Here is a 14,033-nt window from a genome sequence, read left to right as displayed (position 1 = left end):
TTTGGTACGGAGGCTGGGACGTCAATACGAGTAGAGGGGTATCGATTCCCAAATCAGCCAACCTCGAATTCTTCGTGCTTTCCTACTTCTACTCCAGGCAAATGCCGGGATGGTACTTAACTTAAGGCCACGGCCGCTTCCTTACCTTGTCTATCCCTTCCAGTATCCCCCCCCCCGCAAGGCCCCTGTTCAGTATAGCAGGTGAGGCCACCTGGGTGAGGTACTGGTCCTCCTTCCCAGTTTTATCCCACGACCCAAAGTTTCACTCTCCAGGACACTGCCCTTGAGGCGGTAGAAGTGCGATCCCTCGCTGAGTTCGAGGGATAAACCAACCTGGAGGGTAATCAGATTATGAAAGAAAGAAAGAAAGAAAGAAAGAAAGAAAGAAAGAAAGAAAGAAGTGGTATATTGTTAATTTTGGAAGAAAAGGAGGACTACATGAGTAGTTAAGCTTCATTTATGTGTTAGATTTTGTTTGAGGAAACTGATACCACATGATTCGATTGAGAAATCACGAACCTGCTACGCAGGCGTAGCACGGGGAGAGGTGATACTCCCACGTGGCGCGTCCCAGGTGGCGGATAGGGGGGTGCTAATCGGCTTGCCGGCGGACTTGAGGGAAATAAAATACCTCTCGCGGACCAAACACACACCCCCTATGGGTGGGGGAGGCAGACGAAGAATACACCCACGGTATCCCCTGCCTGTCGTAAGAGACGACTACTAGGGGCGACCAAGGAATGATTGAATTAGAACCATGAAACTACTCTTGATTCGTACCATCATGCGGGGAACACCATGGGTTGCATGTACTTGCGAGTAGTATCACTAGCTTGGTTCGAAAGGGGTTTGTGATTAGTTGCAGTAAAAAGGTGGATTCCAGTACCCGTGCGTTGTACCCTTGTGGGCAACACCGCGGGTCTGGGCGTAGCCTGTGAGTTGTACCGCTATATGAGCGACACCGTGGGTCTGCGTTGCCTGTGATTAGTACTCACTATGTGAGGAACACCACGGGGCCCTTGGGACCGGCACCCGTGACTAGTACACCTAGGTGAGGAAACTCATCGATTTGCGTTGGCTGTAAGTGGCGCCATTGTGTGCAAAACACCATAGGTCTGCGTTACCTGTACGAAGTACAATACTTGTGAGTAGTACCATCTTGTGTGGAACACCGTGAGTTTACGCTACCTTTGATTAGTACCGCAGCTTGAGAAATATCATGGTTCTCGTCTACTACCGATAAGTTTATTAGCATCATTGTGCTTTATAAGTGGTCCCTTGGTCAGTAATACTATTATTCACGATATTTTTTTGTGTCTGATCCACTGTTTTTGTTTGTTTGTTTGTTTGTTTGTTTGTCTTTGTAAGGTTCATGTCCATCCATTCATTCTTCATGACATTTTTTATTTCAGTTTGGTCAGTGGATGCGTTTGAAATTTTTGTTATTTCATTTCGTACCATTAGGGGCCGATGACCTTCGATGTTAGGCCCCTTAAAACAACAAGCATCATCATCATCATCATCATCGATTGAGAAAAAGAAGTTTTGTATGCCGCATAAAAAAATAGTCGCCCGAACAGGGACTTGAACCCTGGACCCTTAGGTTAAAAGCCTAATGCTCTACCGACTGAGCTATTCGGGCTCTGCGCAGCAGGGCGTAACTGTTCCGGCTGACAGTTGAAGCATTTCAGATCCTTAGCTGTATGTGCGAGACCTAAACATACAGTGCAGCTAATTATTTCTTTCTTTCTTTCTTTCTTTCTTTCTTTCTTCTTTCTTTCTTTCTTTCTTTCTTTCTTTCTTTCTTTCTTTCTTTATCTGCTTACCCTCCAGGGTTAGTTTTTCCCTCGGACTTAGCGACGGGTCCCACCTCTACCGCCTCAAGGGCAGTGTCCTGGAGCTTCAGACCCTTAGTCGCGGGATCCAACTCAGGAGAATGACCAGTACCTCGCCCAGGCAGCCGCACTAGCTATGCTGAACAGGGGCCTTGCAGGGGGATGGAAATATTGGAAGGGATAGACAAGGAAGAGGGAAGGAAGCGGCCGTGGCCTTAAGTTAGGTACCTACTACCATCTCGGCATTTACCTGGAGGAGAAGTGGGAAACTACGGAAAACTACTTCCAGGATGGCTTAGGTGGGAATCGAACCCATCTCTACTCAGTTGACCTCCCGAGACTGAGTGAACCCTGTTCCAGCCCTCGTACCATTTTTCAAATTTCGTGGCAGAGCCGGGTATCGAACGTGGGCCTCTTCCTTGGTATTGGGGCTATTTTGACACCTGATATATTAAAAAACCCACAATGCTTCACTGGTATAGTATATGTTTGATAGCCTGTACAGTTGAAGGTGTGCCGCAAAACAACGGCTGTCCATCTGTATCTGTGAAACGTGATATGTTGCCTCATGGCAACACTTTGCAGTGAGGGGTTGAACCCATAATTCTACGGTGAGAAAATTTTTTTATTTTTCTCAAATATTTATTTGGTATTCAGAAACGACTGTATGTTTGAGGGCAGCCATTTTGCGCTCCCAAGAGCCCGATGTTGCGTGGGAAGGTTCCCGCAAGGCGAGCTCGTGGATTGCCGGGACACCTCGGTGGAACTCGAGTGCCCGACAATTTTCTAAATTAATGAATTCTGCACAACGAGGGATTTTGACAAGATAGTAAAGGAAGAAATATATAAGCAAAATTATTCATACACCCTCTGTGAAGGTAGTGACACCAGGGACAATTTAGATGCAGTTAAGCCCAAGTGTGTGTTAGCGTGAGAACAGCGAGCTAGTTACACGTGCCAAGGTCGTGGGCAGAAGAAAAACGCGCGAAACGCACGGGCAGAAACAATTTATTTCTCATGTTGTGAGTGTAGAAAAATTATAAAATTAACATCGAACATAAGTGCAAGTCTGTCCTGAGTTCTGGGACAAGTCTTATCAAAATTGGTCTATTAGAAGCAAATTTGGCAGATTTCACAACCGAGCCTCATAGAGGGGATAGCGTCCTTCCGGAAATTATAAAAGAAACCCCCCACCGTAGATTTTTCAGTGTCGATCTGGAACTTGAAGCCGCGGGAGCTTGTGCCCGCCGTCATTAGAATTTCGCGCCAGATTGACCGACAATATTTCAATACATGTTCGTGGCTAAAGTCCATATATTTAGTAAGAAGAAAAGTGAATTGGAGAAGCTGTGAACGTTTGCAGACGAACTGGGAAGGTGTAGGCTGGTTGAAAAAATACACAGCAGATTTTATTTTTATCATTTCCTGTACTCTTGTAAGTGAAGAAGGTCTGGGGGAAGCGATTCAAAATAGTTCGACTCCCTTATCGGCCGAACACCTGTTCTTGTTGAAACAACGGGGAGAGAAACCACTCTGGGAGACGCATCAGACAGTTATAGCCGACTGCAGAACGAGGGAAGTTCGTGGTGCAAGTTACAAAGAAAGTGCATTATTTATGGTAATTTTTAATCTCGTGTGTGTGTGAAGGGTAGTGTTTGGATGAGTGAGTTTTTAAATATGAAAATGTTATCTGTGAAAATGAGGGGCTAAGTGCGAGGTTGCTGGAGATGATGTAATCAGAATGCTGAGAATGTCACCATTGTGCAGGTCTGTCTATTTTATATTATGTTGTAGTTAGTTTAGTTAGTTACTGTCTGTCCTAACCAAATTTCCAGATGATTGTCGGGTGATATGCGTAATTATCAGGCGAAAGGCGTTGTAAATTTTGGTCAGCGTGTGAAAATTTTCAGTGTGTAAATTTCATGTCAAGAACGGTAAAATGCGACGCTTAAAATTTTGTGTTGAGATGAGATATCATTCAAAGTGCGGATTTGTGAACGTTATAAGTGTAAATTTGTCGTGGCGAATATTGTAATTTCAGGTGTCAGTTGCATTCAGAAATGCTGGTCGATAATAATAATAATAATAATAATAATAATAATAATAATAATAATAATAATAATAATAATAATAATAATAATAATGTCTACCGCGGGATAAGGAAATTCTTCTATGTCAAATTTCATTTAACCAGTTATTTTTACAAGGATCGTAGGCATATTTAGATAATGTCAATAAAATTTGTTAGAGTCACAGTCATTAATGGGAAGAAAATTTTGAGACATCGTGTATACCAATGTTGCGAAAGGTCGATGTGTGCTCTTGGATTTTTGAGGTTCGAAAGTCGTAATTATAGTAAAGTCAGAGATGTGCTTAAAAATGGTTGTCGTTTTCACCAGGGGATCGAAGTATGAAAAGGGGTCTTGAAGGAAAAGGGATTGAAAGCGATGAATTTATATGTACGTGAAGATGAGAGAGAAGTGTTACCGCTGAAATAAAGCGATGAGAAAGAGTGTTGAGACATTTTTGTAGAGGAAGTATTTAGGAACAGGCTGTGTGAAACAGGCTGTATTGTTTTCCGCAATCAATCCGAACTTGAGACGACTATGATGTGAAGCATTGTAAATTTATAGAATGATTCCAAGTGAAAACGACTCTAGTAAAATGTAAAGGTCTGGGTAGTAAACATCCAGTGATTTTTGTTAAGATAAGGTACGGCCTCCAGGATTAAAGAGCACTTTGGACACACGGTTGGGTTATATTTAATTTGTTCATTGGAGAGGTCATGGATAAGATGGTTGGAATTGATGATAGGCGATCTGCGAATTTCGAATGTGATGGTGATGATTATTATTTTGAAGGCATCCACTAAAAGGGAAACGTGTGTTGGGAATTTTCATTGGCAGCCCTGACACTTCAGTGCACAGGCTGAGATTGTGTTCGAGGTGGAGAATCGTTCGTCACGTCTATTTATTTTTGAGTTCACATATTATGATGAGGTAGACACTTGTTGTATTTTTCGAGAGGTAGGTACTTACAGTGTTTCGACTTGCATTCTTTTGATAATAGAGACGTGGTTCCGTCGTGCGTATTTTTTTGTCTGACCAGATTCAGTGTTACTGTTGGAGGTTTGTTGGAAATTGCGGTTCGCCTGATATGTTAAGGGAGACGTGGTGCGACCCACTTTGACGCCCGACGATAGATTTAGGACGTCACGTGTTTATTCTTGGAGTCATTGGTGATGAGACGTCCTAGGTCACGCCCGACGATAGGATTTGGAAGGCATCATGTATATACTGATTAGGTTTAGGGTGTACAGATTTCAAGTGAGCCCGACGATAGGTCTGGGATGGTAGCTGTACACACTCAAGTCTCGGTTTAGATGTTCCTGTCTTTTATTTCTTTTGTGAAGTGGCCTGGGGGAAGGTAGCAGTTACAGTACGATATGATTTATTGTAGAGGGTCTATGCGAAGCTCTCATTGAGATAACGGGACTGTTGTTGATAAATGAGGGCTGTCCAAGTATGGGACATCGACCCGATCTAGATTAAATATTTTTACTGTGTTTCTTCGTGCGTGTTAAGCTGTATGACTTTGAGATGTTAATTTATTTTTACGAACTTCATTGTTTCTCGTTTGACGTCTGTTTTTCGTTTGATAGTGTGCATATTGACACTCAGTGTTTTAGAATGAGACTTGAGTTGCGAATGTGGTTTCGATTCGTCAGCCAGTATTTTATTTTATTTTCACCTTGTCGTATTTTCATTCTTATTCATAGTAGGTAAGTAAGTAATCACTTTACCGGTAGTGTGTTGGGACAGACAGTAAATAGAGAGATCTGTACTGGTAGCATTGTTGTCAAGGGAAAGAATTCCTTAAAATTATAGTAAATTTTAGCGTGGACTGGTAATTTTATTAAGCATAATAATTCCATTTCTAACCTGAAAATCGGTTTAATAATAATATTTTCAAGTGACTTTTCACTTTTTGGTTAACTTCAGTGTTTGGCATTTCTTATAAATGCATGATTAGTAAGTGTTTCCTGCATTTCGCAGTTTTTGTTCCTTTAGAACGACTTAACGTAAGATCCTCTCGGATCATGTTGTTGTTGGTTCCTTCCGAACAGTTGTTTGGGTGATGCACAGTTAGCATCGGGATTAACGTATCACTTAAGGGTGTCATGAATGACAAATACATGGTGGAATTTTATTTCAATTGTGAATGATGCCATTAACTTGTAGTGAACACCATGCTTTCCCATAATATTTCGCAACCTATCCAAAGCAACTGATAGTCAGTTTGGTTCGATTAAGGGTCCATTCGGCGGATGTTCCGTATCCGTGAAGGGTATTTGACTGGTGGATAACCTTAATTAAGAGAAAATCAGGCGTTCTAATGGTTGAAAGTCAGATTTTCCACGGATCGTGTGGATTAACTCTCAGTTCTTGTTTGGAAAATAGGCGCCCGGTTTTCAGGTCTTCCCTTTTTCAGTTTTTCAGTTTCGCTGTCCACTAACATATTAGCTTCTCCGAAGCAACTCTTCGACATTGGAAGAAACGAAGTGACGTGATGTAATGTGACTGTGTTTGGAACTTTCCAAAAATTAATAATTCAATTTTTTATATATTTTTGTGGCAAGAATGCATATTAAATTAACGATGTTATCGTGCTCTTTCAGTTTAATAAAAGTTAGTAAGCACATTTTTGCTCCTCATTTCAAGTAGTTAGGCTCTCTTCTGAACCCCATCGTTTGGTTAAGATCGTGACCGAATTTATCCCCGCAACGACCCAAGATTTAAGAGTTCTAAATTGTTCTACTATAGCAGCCGTGGCCGACCAACGATGGAATGGTAAGTTCAAGGGTTCAGTAGAAGTGTCGCGCCAACTGTGGGGCTTAAGTCACGATGAGGAGGACGATAATATTCCACGTTGGAGGACAGTAAGAAATAACACCAACGTGATGGCTTAAGTCACTTAACAGAGAGGGCTTGAGTGCATTAAAGGAAGAACTACGAGTCATGTTGGTTGACATCAGTTAAATGATGACCAATGGTAGAATAATAGTACACGTTGGGCCTCAGTAGAAGTGGCGCCATCAACTTTGGGGCCTTAATGTCACGATAACGATGAGGAGCCCAAAGTCGCGATAACGATACGATGCCACGATAACGATAATGAAATTATCCATTGAAAATAAATGTTAGAAAAATATAAAATAATGTTGAGGCTTAAGCCACATTATAAATAATACAAGCGGGTGAAAATTATGGCTGAGCCACAGTTAAACGAATTATGCCCAATGAGAGTGCTAGATATTAACACGTTTAATGAGGAGCGTAACTACTTGGTAGATAATAATAATAATAACAGTCACAATGCATTTTAGGAAACCAGTATTTAAAGCTGTATTGAAGCTTATGTCATGTTGCCAATATAAATTTTGGAAGTGGTAACGCTGAATTACATTCAAAGTTTATGCGTTAACATGTTCTTCATTTACTTAATTTACGGAAGCGAAACCATTTGGGATATTTATCCAGAGTAACTTATTAACTTTAGAATTTCCTTTTCATTAAACAATTTTGTGATACCAGCCATGTAAACAAAATTTTATAAGACAACTGTTGGAATGTTGTCAGTTTCGGTATTAAATTATAACAGCGTTTGTATGTGAAAACGCAGTAGATAGTGAATTCTTTCCTTAGTAGTTTGGAGTATTCTGGTTGCATCAACAGCCAGCGTACTCATTATTGTATTCTTTGTGGTATTGTGAGATGGAAGGTCAGGTGACCGTGAATCTGCTAATGCAGATGATGGAGGACATGAAAGTTCATAATGAGAGTTTACATAGAAAGTTCAATGAGAACTTGGATAGTAAGATAGACAGATTGCATAGTAAATGGGATAGCTGGAATGAGAAGTTGAGAGAGGACATGAAAGTTCGTGATGAGAGTCGGATAAGTAAAATGGAGAGTTTACATAGTAAGTTGGATAGCTGGAATGATAAGTTGAGAGAGGACATGAAGGTTCATAATGAGAATCGGTTAAGTAAGATTGAGGAGTTAAAGAGTAGTATGGATGCTTTTCGAGCTAGTTTGAAGAAAGGTCATGATGATTTAAAGAGTGGGGTAGATGAGTTGAAGGTTAGCCTGAAAGACACTTTTAACGATTTAAAGAGTAGTGTGGGTGAGTTACGAAATGTTTGCAAGAGAAATAATAATGGTTCAAAGGTAGGCCCTAAAGAAATGACCGATGGACACGTGCAACTTGAGAATCAGATTCCAGAGACTGAGATTGGTGGTCCAGAATTCAAAGAGGGAGCAGATGAAATGGGAAAGAACGTTAATGACGATAAACAGAGTAGGATCGTCCACACCAAAGATTCCGAGGATGTCAATAGTCAGTGTGAACAGGATTCGAGAAAGAATACCCTAGCCCAGGAGCAGACGGACGAGAAGGTCAAACTCAAGGAGAGTGAAGTTAGTGATGAGATCAGTACAGCGGACAGGCAACCAAAGATGGTTGGAAATGTGAGTCAAGCTGTGGAGGATCATAATCTAGACCTTGGTAGTCAATTGAAAGTTGAAAATGACGCAAATGCTAAAGGCCATAATTTGTACGTTGAGGCGAGAAAATCTCAAAACTTAAGGATCGCGAACGTCTTTAATAGGACTGGGAGATATCAGGACCAGTTTTACCAATTGAAGGAAGACCCGCACCTAAATGTAAAGGAATTCTTTGAGGATCTGATGGAAGATGTCCTGGAGGCCAAGATATATGAAGAACGTGGATGGAGGACAGCTGATGGATACGTCGAGAAAGCACCATTATTGTGGGTAGATGTTACAGCCCGTCAACATTGTTTCTTTGATAAAGGAAAGATATGCCGGAGAGCCCCTTCAGTGAAATGCAGATAACAGGTGTAGAGAGAGAGAGAGAGGCAGGCGGCAGAGACAACCAAATGACGCACATAACATCGATAACAGCCAGAAATAGACTCCTAGCAACTCCCAATAAAATGATGAAGGCAACCCAATTAAACTTAAAGGTTTATCATAGAGCCGAAGAAAGAATTCCACTACAGGATGACGCAGCCTTGCCAGCTGGGGAAATGGTCACCGAAGAAGAAGAAGAAGAAGAAGAGGTACAACCAGTAAATATGATCGTCACGTCGAGAGGAAGACAGGTCGAGGCACAACTCCAAGGACAGGCAAGCAGTGGGAGTAAAGAAGAGGAAGACGCTGAATGTTTACAATGTTCATTCTTAAGAGAAGACTTTGTTGATGACATCTGTAACGCAATCCTATTGTTGGAAGAAGAAAACAGGGAAATACGTGAAAATAACAGAGCCCTACGTCAAGAGTGAGATCGGCTGGGAAAGTTTACGTAGAATCATGGTTCATCTGTATCAAAATTCCCATGTATACTTTAGAATTTTGAAGGAATATATCTGTTTAAATATTTCCCCTTTCTGGGTAAACATTTCGTGGTTGTAGGTGGATTATGAACCCATAATTCTACGGTGAGAAAATTTTTTTATTTTTCTCAAATATTTATTTGGTATTCAGAAACGACTGTATGTTTGAGGGCAGCCATTTTGCGCTCCCAAGAGCCCGATGTTGCGTGGGAAGGTTCCCGCAAGGCGAGCTCGTGGATTGCCGGGACACCTCGGTGGAACTCGAGTGCCCGACAATTTTCTAAATTAATGAATTCTGCACAACGAGGGATTTTGACAAGATAGTAAAGGAAGAAATATATAAGCAAAATTATTCATACACCCTCTGTGAAGGTAGTGACACCAGGGACAATTTAGATGCAGTTAAGCCCAAGTGTGTGTTAGCGTGAGAACAGCGAGCTAGTTACACGTGCCAAGGTCGTGGGCAGAAGAAAAACGCGCGAAACGCACGGGCAGAAACAATTTATTTCTCATGTTGTGAGTGTAGAAAAATTATAAAATTAACATCGAACATAAGTGCAAGTCTGTCCTGAGTTCTGGGACAAGTCTTATCAAAATTGGTCTATTAGAAGCAAATTTGGCAGATTTCACAACCGAGCCTCATAGAGGGGATAGCGTCCTTCCGGAAATTATAAAAGAAACCCCCCACCGTAGATTTTTCAGTGTCGATCTGGAACTTGAAGCCGCGGGAGCTTGTGCCCGCCGTCATTAGAATTTCGCGCCAGATTGACCGACAATATTTCAATACATGTTCGTGGCTAAAGTCCATATATTTAGTAAGAAGAAAAGTGAATTGGAGAAGCTGTGAACGTTTGCAGACGAACTGGGAAGGTGTAGGCTGGTTGAAAAAATACACAGCAGATTTTATTTTTATCATTTCCTGTACTCTTGTAAGTGAAGAAGGTCTGGGGGAAGCGATTCAAAATAGTTCGACTCCCTTATCGGCCGAACACCTGTTCTTGTTGAAACAACGGGGAGAGAAACCACTCTGGGAGACGCATCAGACAGTTATAGCCGACTGCAGAACGAGGGAAGTTCGTGGTGCAAGTTACAAAGAAAGTGCATTATTTATGGTAATTTTTAATCTCGTGTGTGTGTGAAGGGTAGTGTTTGGATGAGTGAGTTTTTAAATATGAAAATGTTATCTGTGAAAATGAGGGGCTAAGTGCGAGGTTGCTGGAGATGATGTAATCAGAATGCTGAGAATGTCACCATTGTGCAGGTCTGTCTATTTTATATTATGTTGTAGTTAGTTTAGTTAGTTACTGTCTGTCCTAACCAAATTTCCAGATGATTGTCGGGTGATATGCGTAATTATCAGGCGAAAGGCGTTGTAAATTTTGGTCAGCGTGTGAAAATTTTCAGTGTGTAAATTTCATGTCAAGAACGGTAAAATGCGACGCTTAAAATTTTGTGTTGAGATGAGATATCATTCAAAGTGCGGATTTGTGAACGTTATAAGTGTAAATTTGTCGTGGCGAATATTGTAATTTCAGGTGTCAGTTGCATTCAGAAATGCTGGTCGATAATAATAATAATAATAATAATAATAATAATAATAATAATAATAATAATAATAATAATAATAATAATAATAATGTCTACCGCGGGATAAGGAAATTCTTCTATGTCAAATTTCATTTAACCAGTTATTTTTACAAGGATCGTAGGCATATTTAGATAATGTCAATAAAATTTGTTAGAGTCACAGTCATTAATGGGAAGAAAATTTTGAGACATCGTGTATACCAATGTTGCGAAAGGTCGATGTGTGCTCTTGGATTTTTGAGGTTCGAAAGTCGTAATTATAGTAAAGTCAGAGATGTGCTTAAAAATGGTTGTCGTTTTCACCAGGGGATCGAAGTATGAAAAGGGGTCTTGAAGGAAAAGGGATTGAAAGCGATGAATTTATATGTACGTGAAGATGAGAGAGAAGTGTTACCGCTGAAATAAAGCGATGAGAAAGAGTGTTGAGACATTTTTGTAGAGGAAGTATTTAGGAACAGGCTGTGTGAAACAGGCTGTATTGTTTTCCGCAATCAATCCGAACTTGAGACGACTATGATGTGAAGCATTGTAAATTTATAGAATGATTCCAAGTGAAAACGACTCTAGTAAAATGTAAAGGTCTGGGTAGTAAACATCCAGTGATTTTTGTTAAGATAAGGTACGGCCTCCAGGATTAAAGAGCACTTTGGACACACGGTTGGGTTATATTTAATTTGTTCATTGGAGAGGTCATGGATAAGATGGTTGGAATTGATGATAGGCGATCTGCGAATTTCGAATGTGATGGTGATGATTATTATTTTGAAGGCATCCACTAAAAGGGAAACGTGTGTTGGGAATTTTCATTGGCAGCCCTGACACTTCAGTGCACAGGCTGAGATTGTGTTCGAGGTGGAGAATCGTTCGTCACGTCTATTTATTTTTGAGTTCACATATTATGATGAGGTAGACACTTGTTGTATTTTTCGAGAGGTAGGTACTTACAGTGTTTCGACTTGCATTCTTTTGATAATAGAGACGTGGTTCCGTCGTGCGTATTTTTTTGTCTGACCAGATTCAGTGTTACTGTTGGAGGTTTGTTGGAAATTGCGGTTCGCCTGATATGTTAAGGGAGACGTGGTGCGACCCACTTTGACGCCCGACGATAGATTTAGGACGTCACGTGTTTATTCTTGGAGTCATTGGTGATGAGACGTCCTAGGTCACGCCCGACGATAGGATTTGGAAGGCATCATGTATATACTGATTAGGTTTAGGGTGTACAGATTTCAAGTGAGCCCGACGATAGGTCTGGGATGGTAGCTGTACACACTCAAGTCTCGGTTTAGATGTTCCTGTCTTTTATTTCTTTTGTGAAGTGGCCTGGGGGAAGGTAGCAGTTACAGTACGATATGATTTATTGTAGAGGGTCTATGCGAAGCTCTCATTGAGATAACGGGACTGTTGTTGATAAATGAGGGCTGTCCAAGTATGGGACATCGACCCGATCTAGATTAAATATTTTTACTGTGTTTCTTCGTGCGTGTTAAGCTGTATGACTTTGAGATGTTAATTTATTTTTACGAACTTCATTGTTTCTCGTTTGACGTCTGTTTTTCGTTTGATAGTGTGCATATTGACACTCAGTGTTTTAGAATGAGACTTGAGTTGCGAATGTGGTTTCGATTCGTCAGCCAGTATTTTATTTTATTTTCACCTTGTCGTATTTTCATTCTTATTCATAGTAGGTAAGTAAGTAATCACTTTACCGGTAGTGTGTTGGGACAGACAGTAAATAGAGAGATCTGTACTGGTAGCATTGTTGTCAAGGGAAAGAATTCCTTAAAATTATAGTAAATTTTAGCGTGGACTGGTAATTTTATTAAGCATAATAATTCCATTTCTAACCTGAAAATCGGTTTAATAATAATATTTTCAAGTGACTTTTCACTTTTTGGTTAACTTCAGTGTTTGGCATTTCTTATAAATGCATGATTAGTAAGTGTTTCCTGCATTTCGCAGTTTTTGTTCCTTTAGAACGACTTAACGTAAGATCCTCTCGGATCATGTTGTTGTTGGTTCCTTCCGAACAGTTGTTTGGGTGATGCACAGTTAGCATCGGGATTAACGTATCACTTAAGGGTGTCATGAATGACAAATACATGGTGGAATTTTATTTCAATTGTGAATGATGCCATTAACTTGTAGTGAACACCATGCTTTCCCATAATATTTCGCAACCTATCCAAAGCAACTGATAGTCAGTTTGGTTCGATTAAGGGTCCATTCGGCGGATGTTCCGTATCCGTGAAGGGTATTTGACTGGTGGATAACCTTAATTAAGAGAAAATCAGGCGTTCTAATGGTTGAAAGTCAGATTTTCCACGGATCGTGTGGATTAACTCTCAGTTCTTGTTTGGAAAATAGGCGCCCGGTTTTCAGGTCTTCCCTTTTTCAGTTTTTCAGTTTCGCTGTCCACTAACATATTAGCTTCTCCGAAGCAACTCTTCGACATTGGAAGAAACGAAGTGACGTGATGTAATGTGACTGTGTTTGGAACTTTCCAAAAATTAATAATTCAATTTTTTATATATTTTTGTGGCAAGAATGCATATTAAATTAACGATGTTATCGTGCTCTTTCAGTTTAATAAAAGTTAGTAAGCACATTTTTGCTCCTCATTTCAAGTAGTTAGGCTCTCTTCTGAACCCCATCGTTTGGTTAAGATCGTGACCGAATTTATCCCCGCAACGACCCAAGATTTAAGAGTTCTAAATTGTTCTACTATAGCAGCCGTGGCCGACCAACGATGGAATGGTAAGTTCAAGGGTTCAGGGTTAGATTTTGTTTAACGAAACTGATAATCACATAATACCACGTGATTCAATTGAGAGCAAGTAGTTTCTTCATATCAGAAAAAAGTAATCGCCCGAACAGGGACTTGAACCCTGGACCCTTAGGTTAAAATCCTAATGCTCTACCGGCTGAGCTATTCGGGCTCTGCGGTGCTGACAGCTGCGAGTTACACTATCTGCAGTATCCGAAGCTTTTCAGATCCTTAAATCTGTGTGCGAGGCCCAAACACACGCTACGGCTAATTCTTTCCTTATTTCTTTCTTTCTTCTTTCCTTCTTAATCCGTTTCCCCTCCAGGGTTAGTTCTTCCCAGGCGGCCGCACATGCTATCCTGAACAGGAGCCTTGCGGGGGGGGGGGGATGGGAAGACCGGAATGAATAATCAAGGAAGAGGGAAGG

At 40.8% G+C, this 14,033-nt stretch overlaps 2 non-coding genes across 2 annotated transcripts; both read right to left on the bottom strand.

Moving 5' to 3' along the window:
- Positions 1-1,569: 1,569 nt before the first annotated feature.
- TRNAK-UUU (transfer RNA lysine (anticodon UUU)) lies at positions 1,570-1,642 on the bottom strand. The gene has a single exon. It is a non-coding gene; the product is annotated as a tRNA-Lys (tRNA).
- Positions 1,643-13,705: 12,063 nt separating this feature from the next.
- TRNAK-UUU (transfer RNA lysine (anticodon UUU)) lies at positions 13,706-13,778 on the bottom strand. Its single transcript has one exon. It is a non-coding gene; the product is annotated as a tRNA-Lys (tRNA).
- Between the last annotated feature and the right edge of the window lie 255 nt (positions 13,779-14,033).

Source organism: Anabrus simplex, chromosome 4, assembly GCF_040414725.1.
Source record: "Anabrus simplex isolate iqAnaSimp1 chromosome 4, ASM4041472v1, whole genome shotgun sequence".
In the NCBI taxonomy this organism is placed as follows: Eukaryota; Metazoa; Arthropoda; class Insecta; order Orthoptera; family Tettigoniidae; genus Anabrus; species Anabrus simplex.
This window is presented reverse-complemented; position numbering and strand designations above follow the sequence as displayed.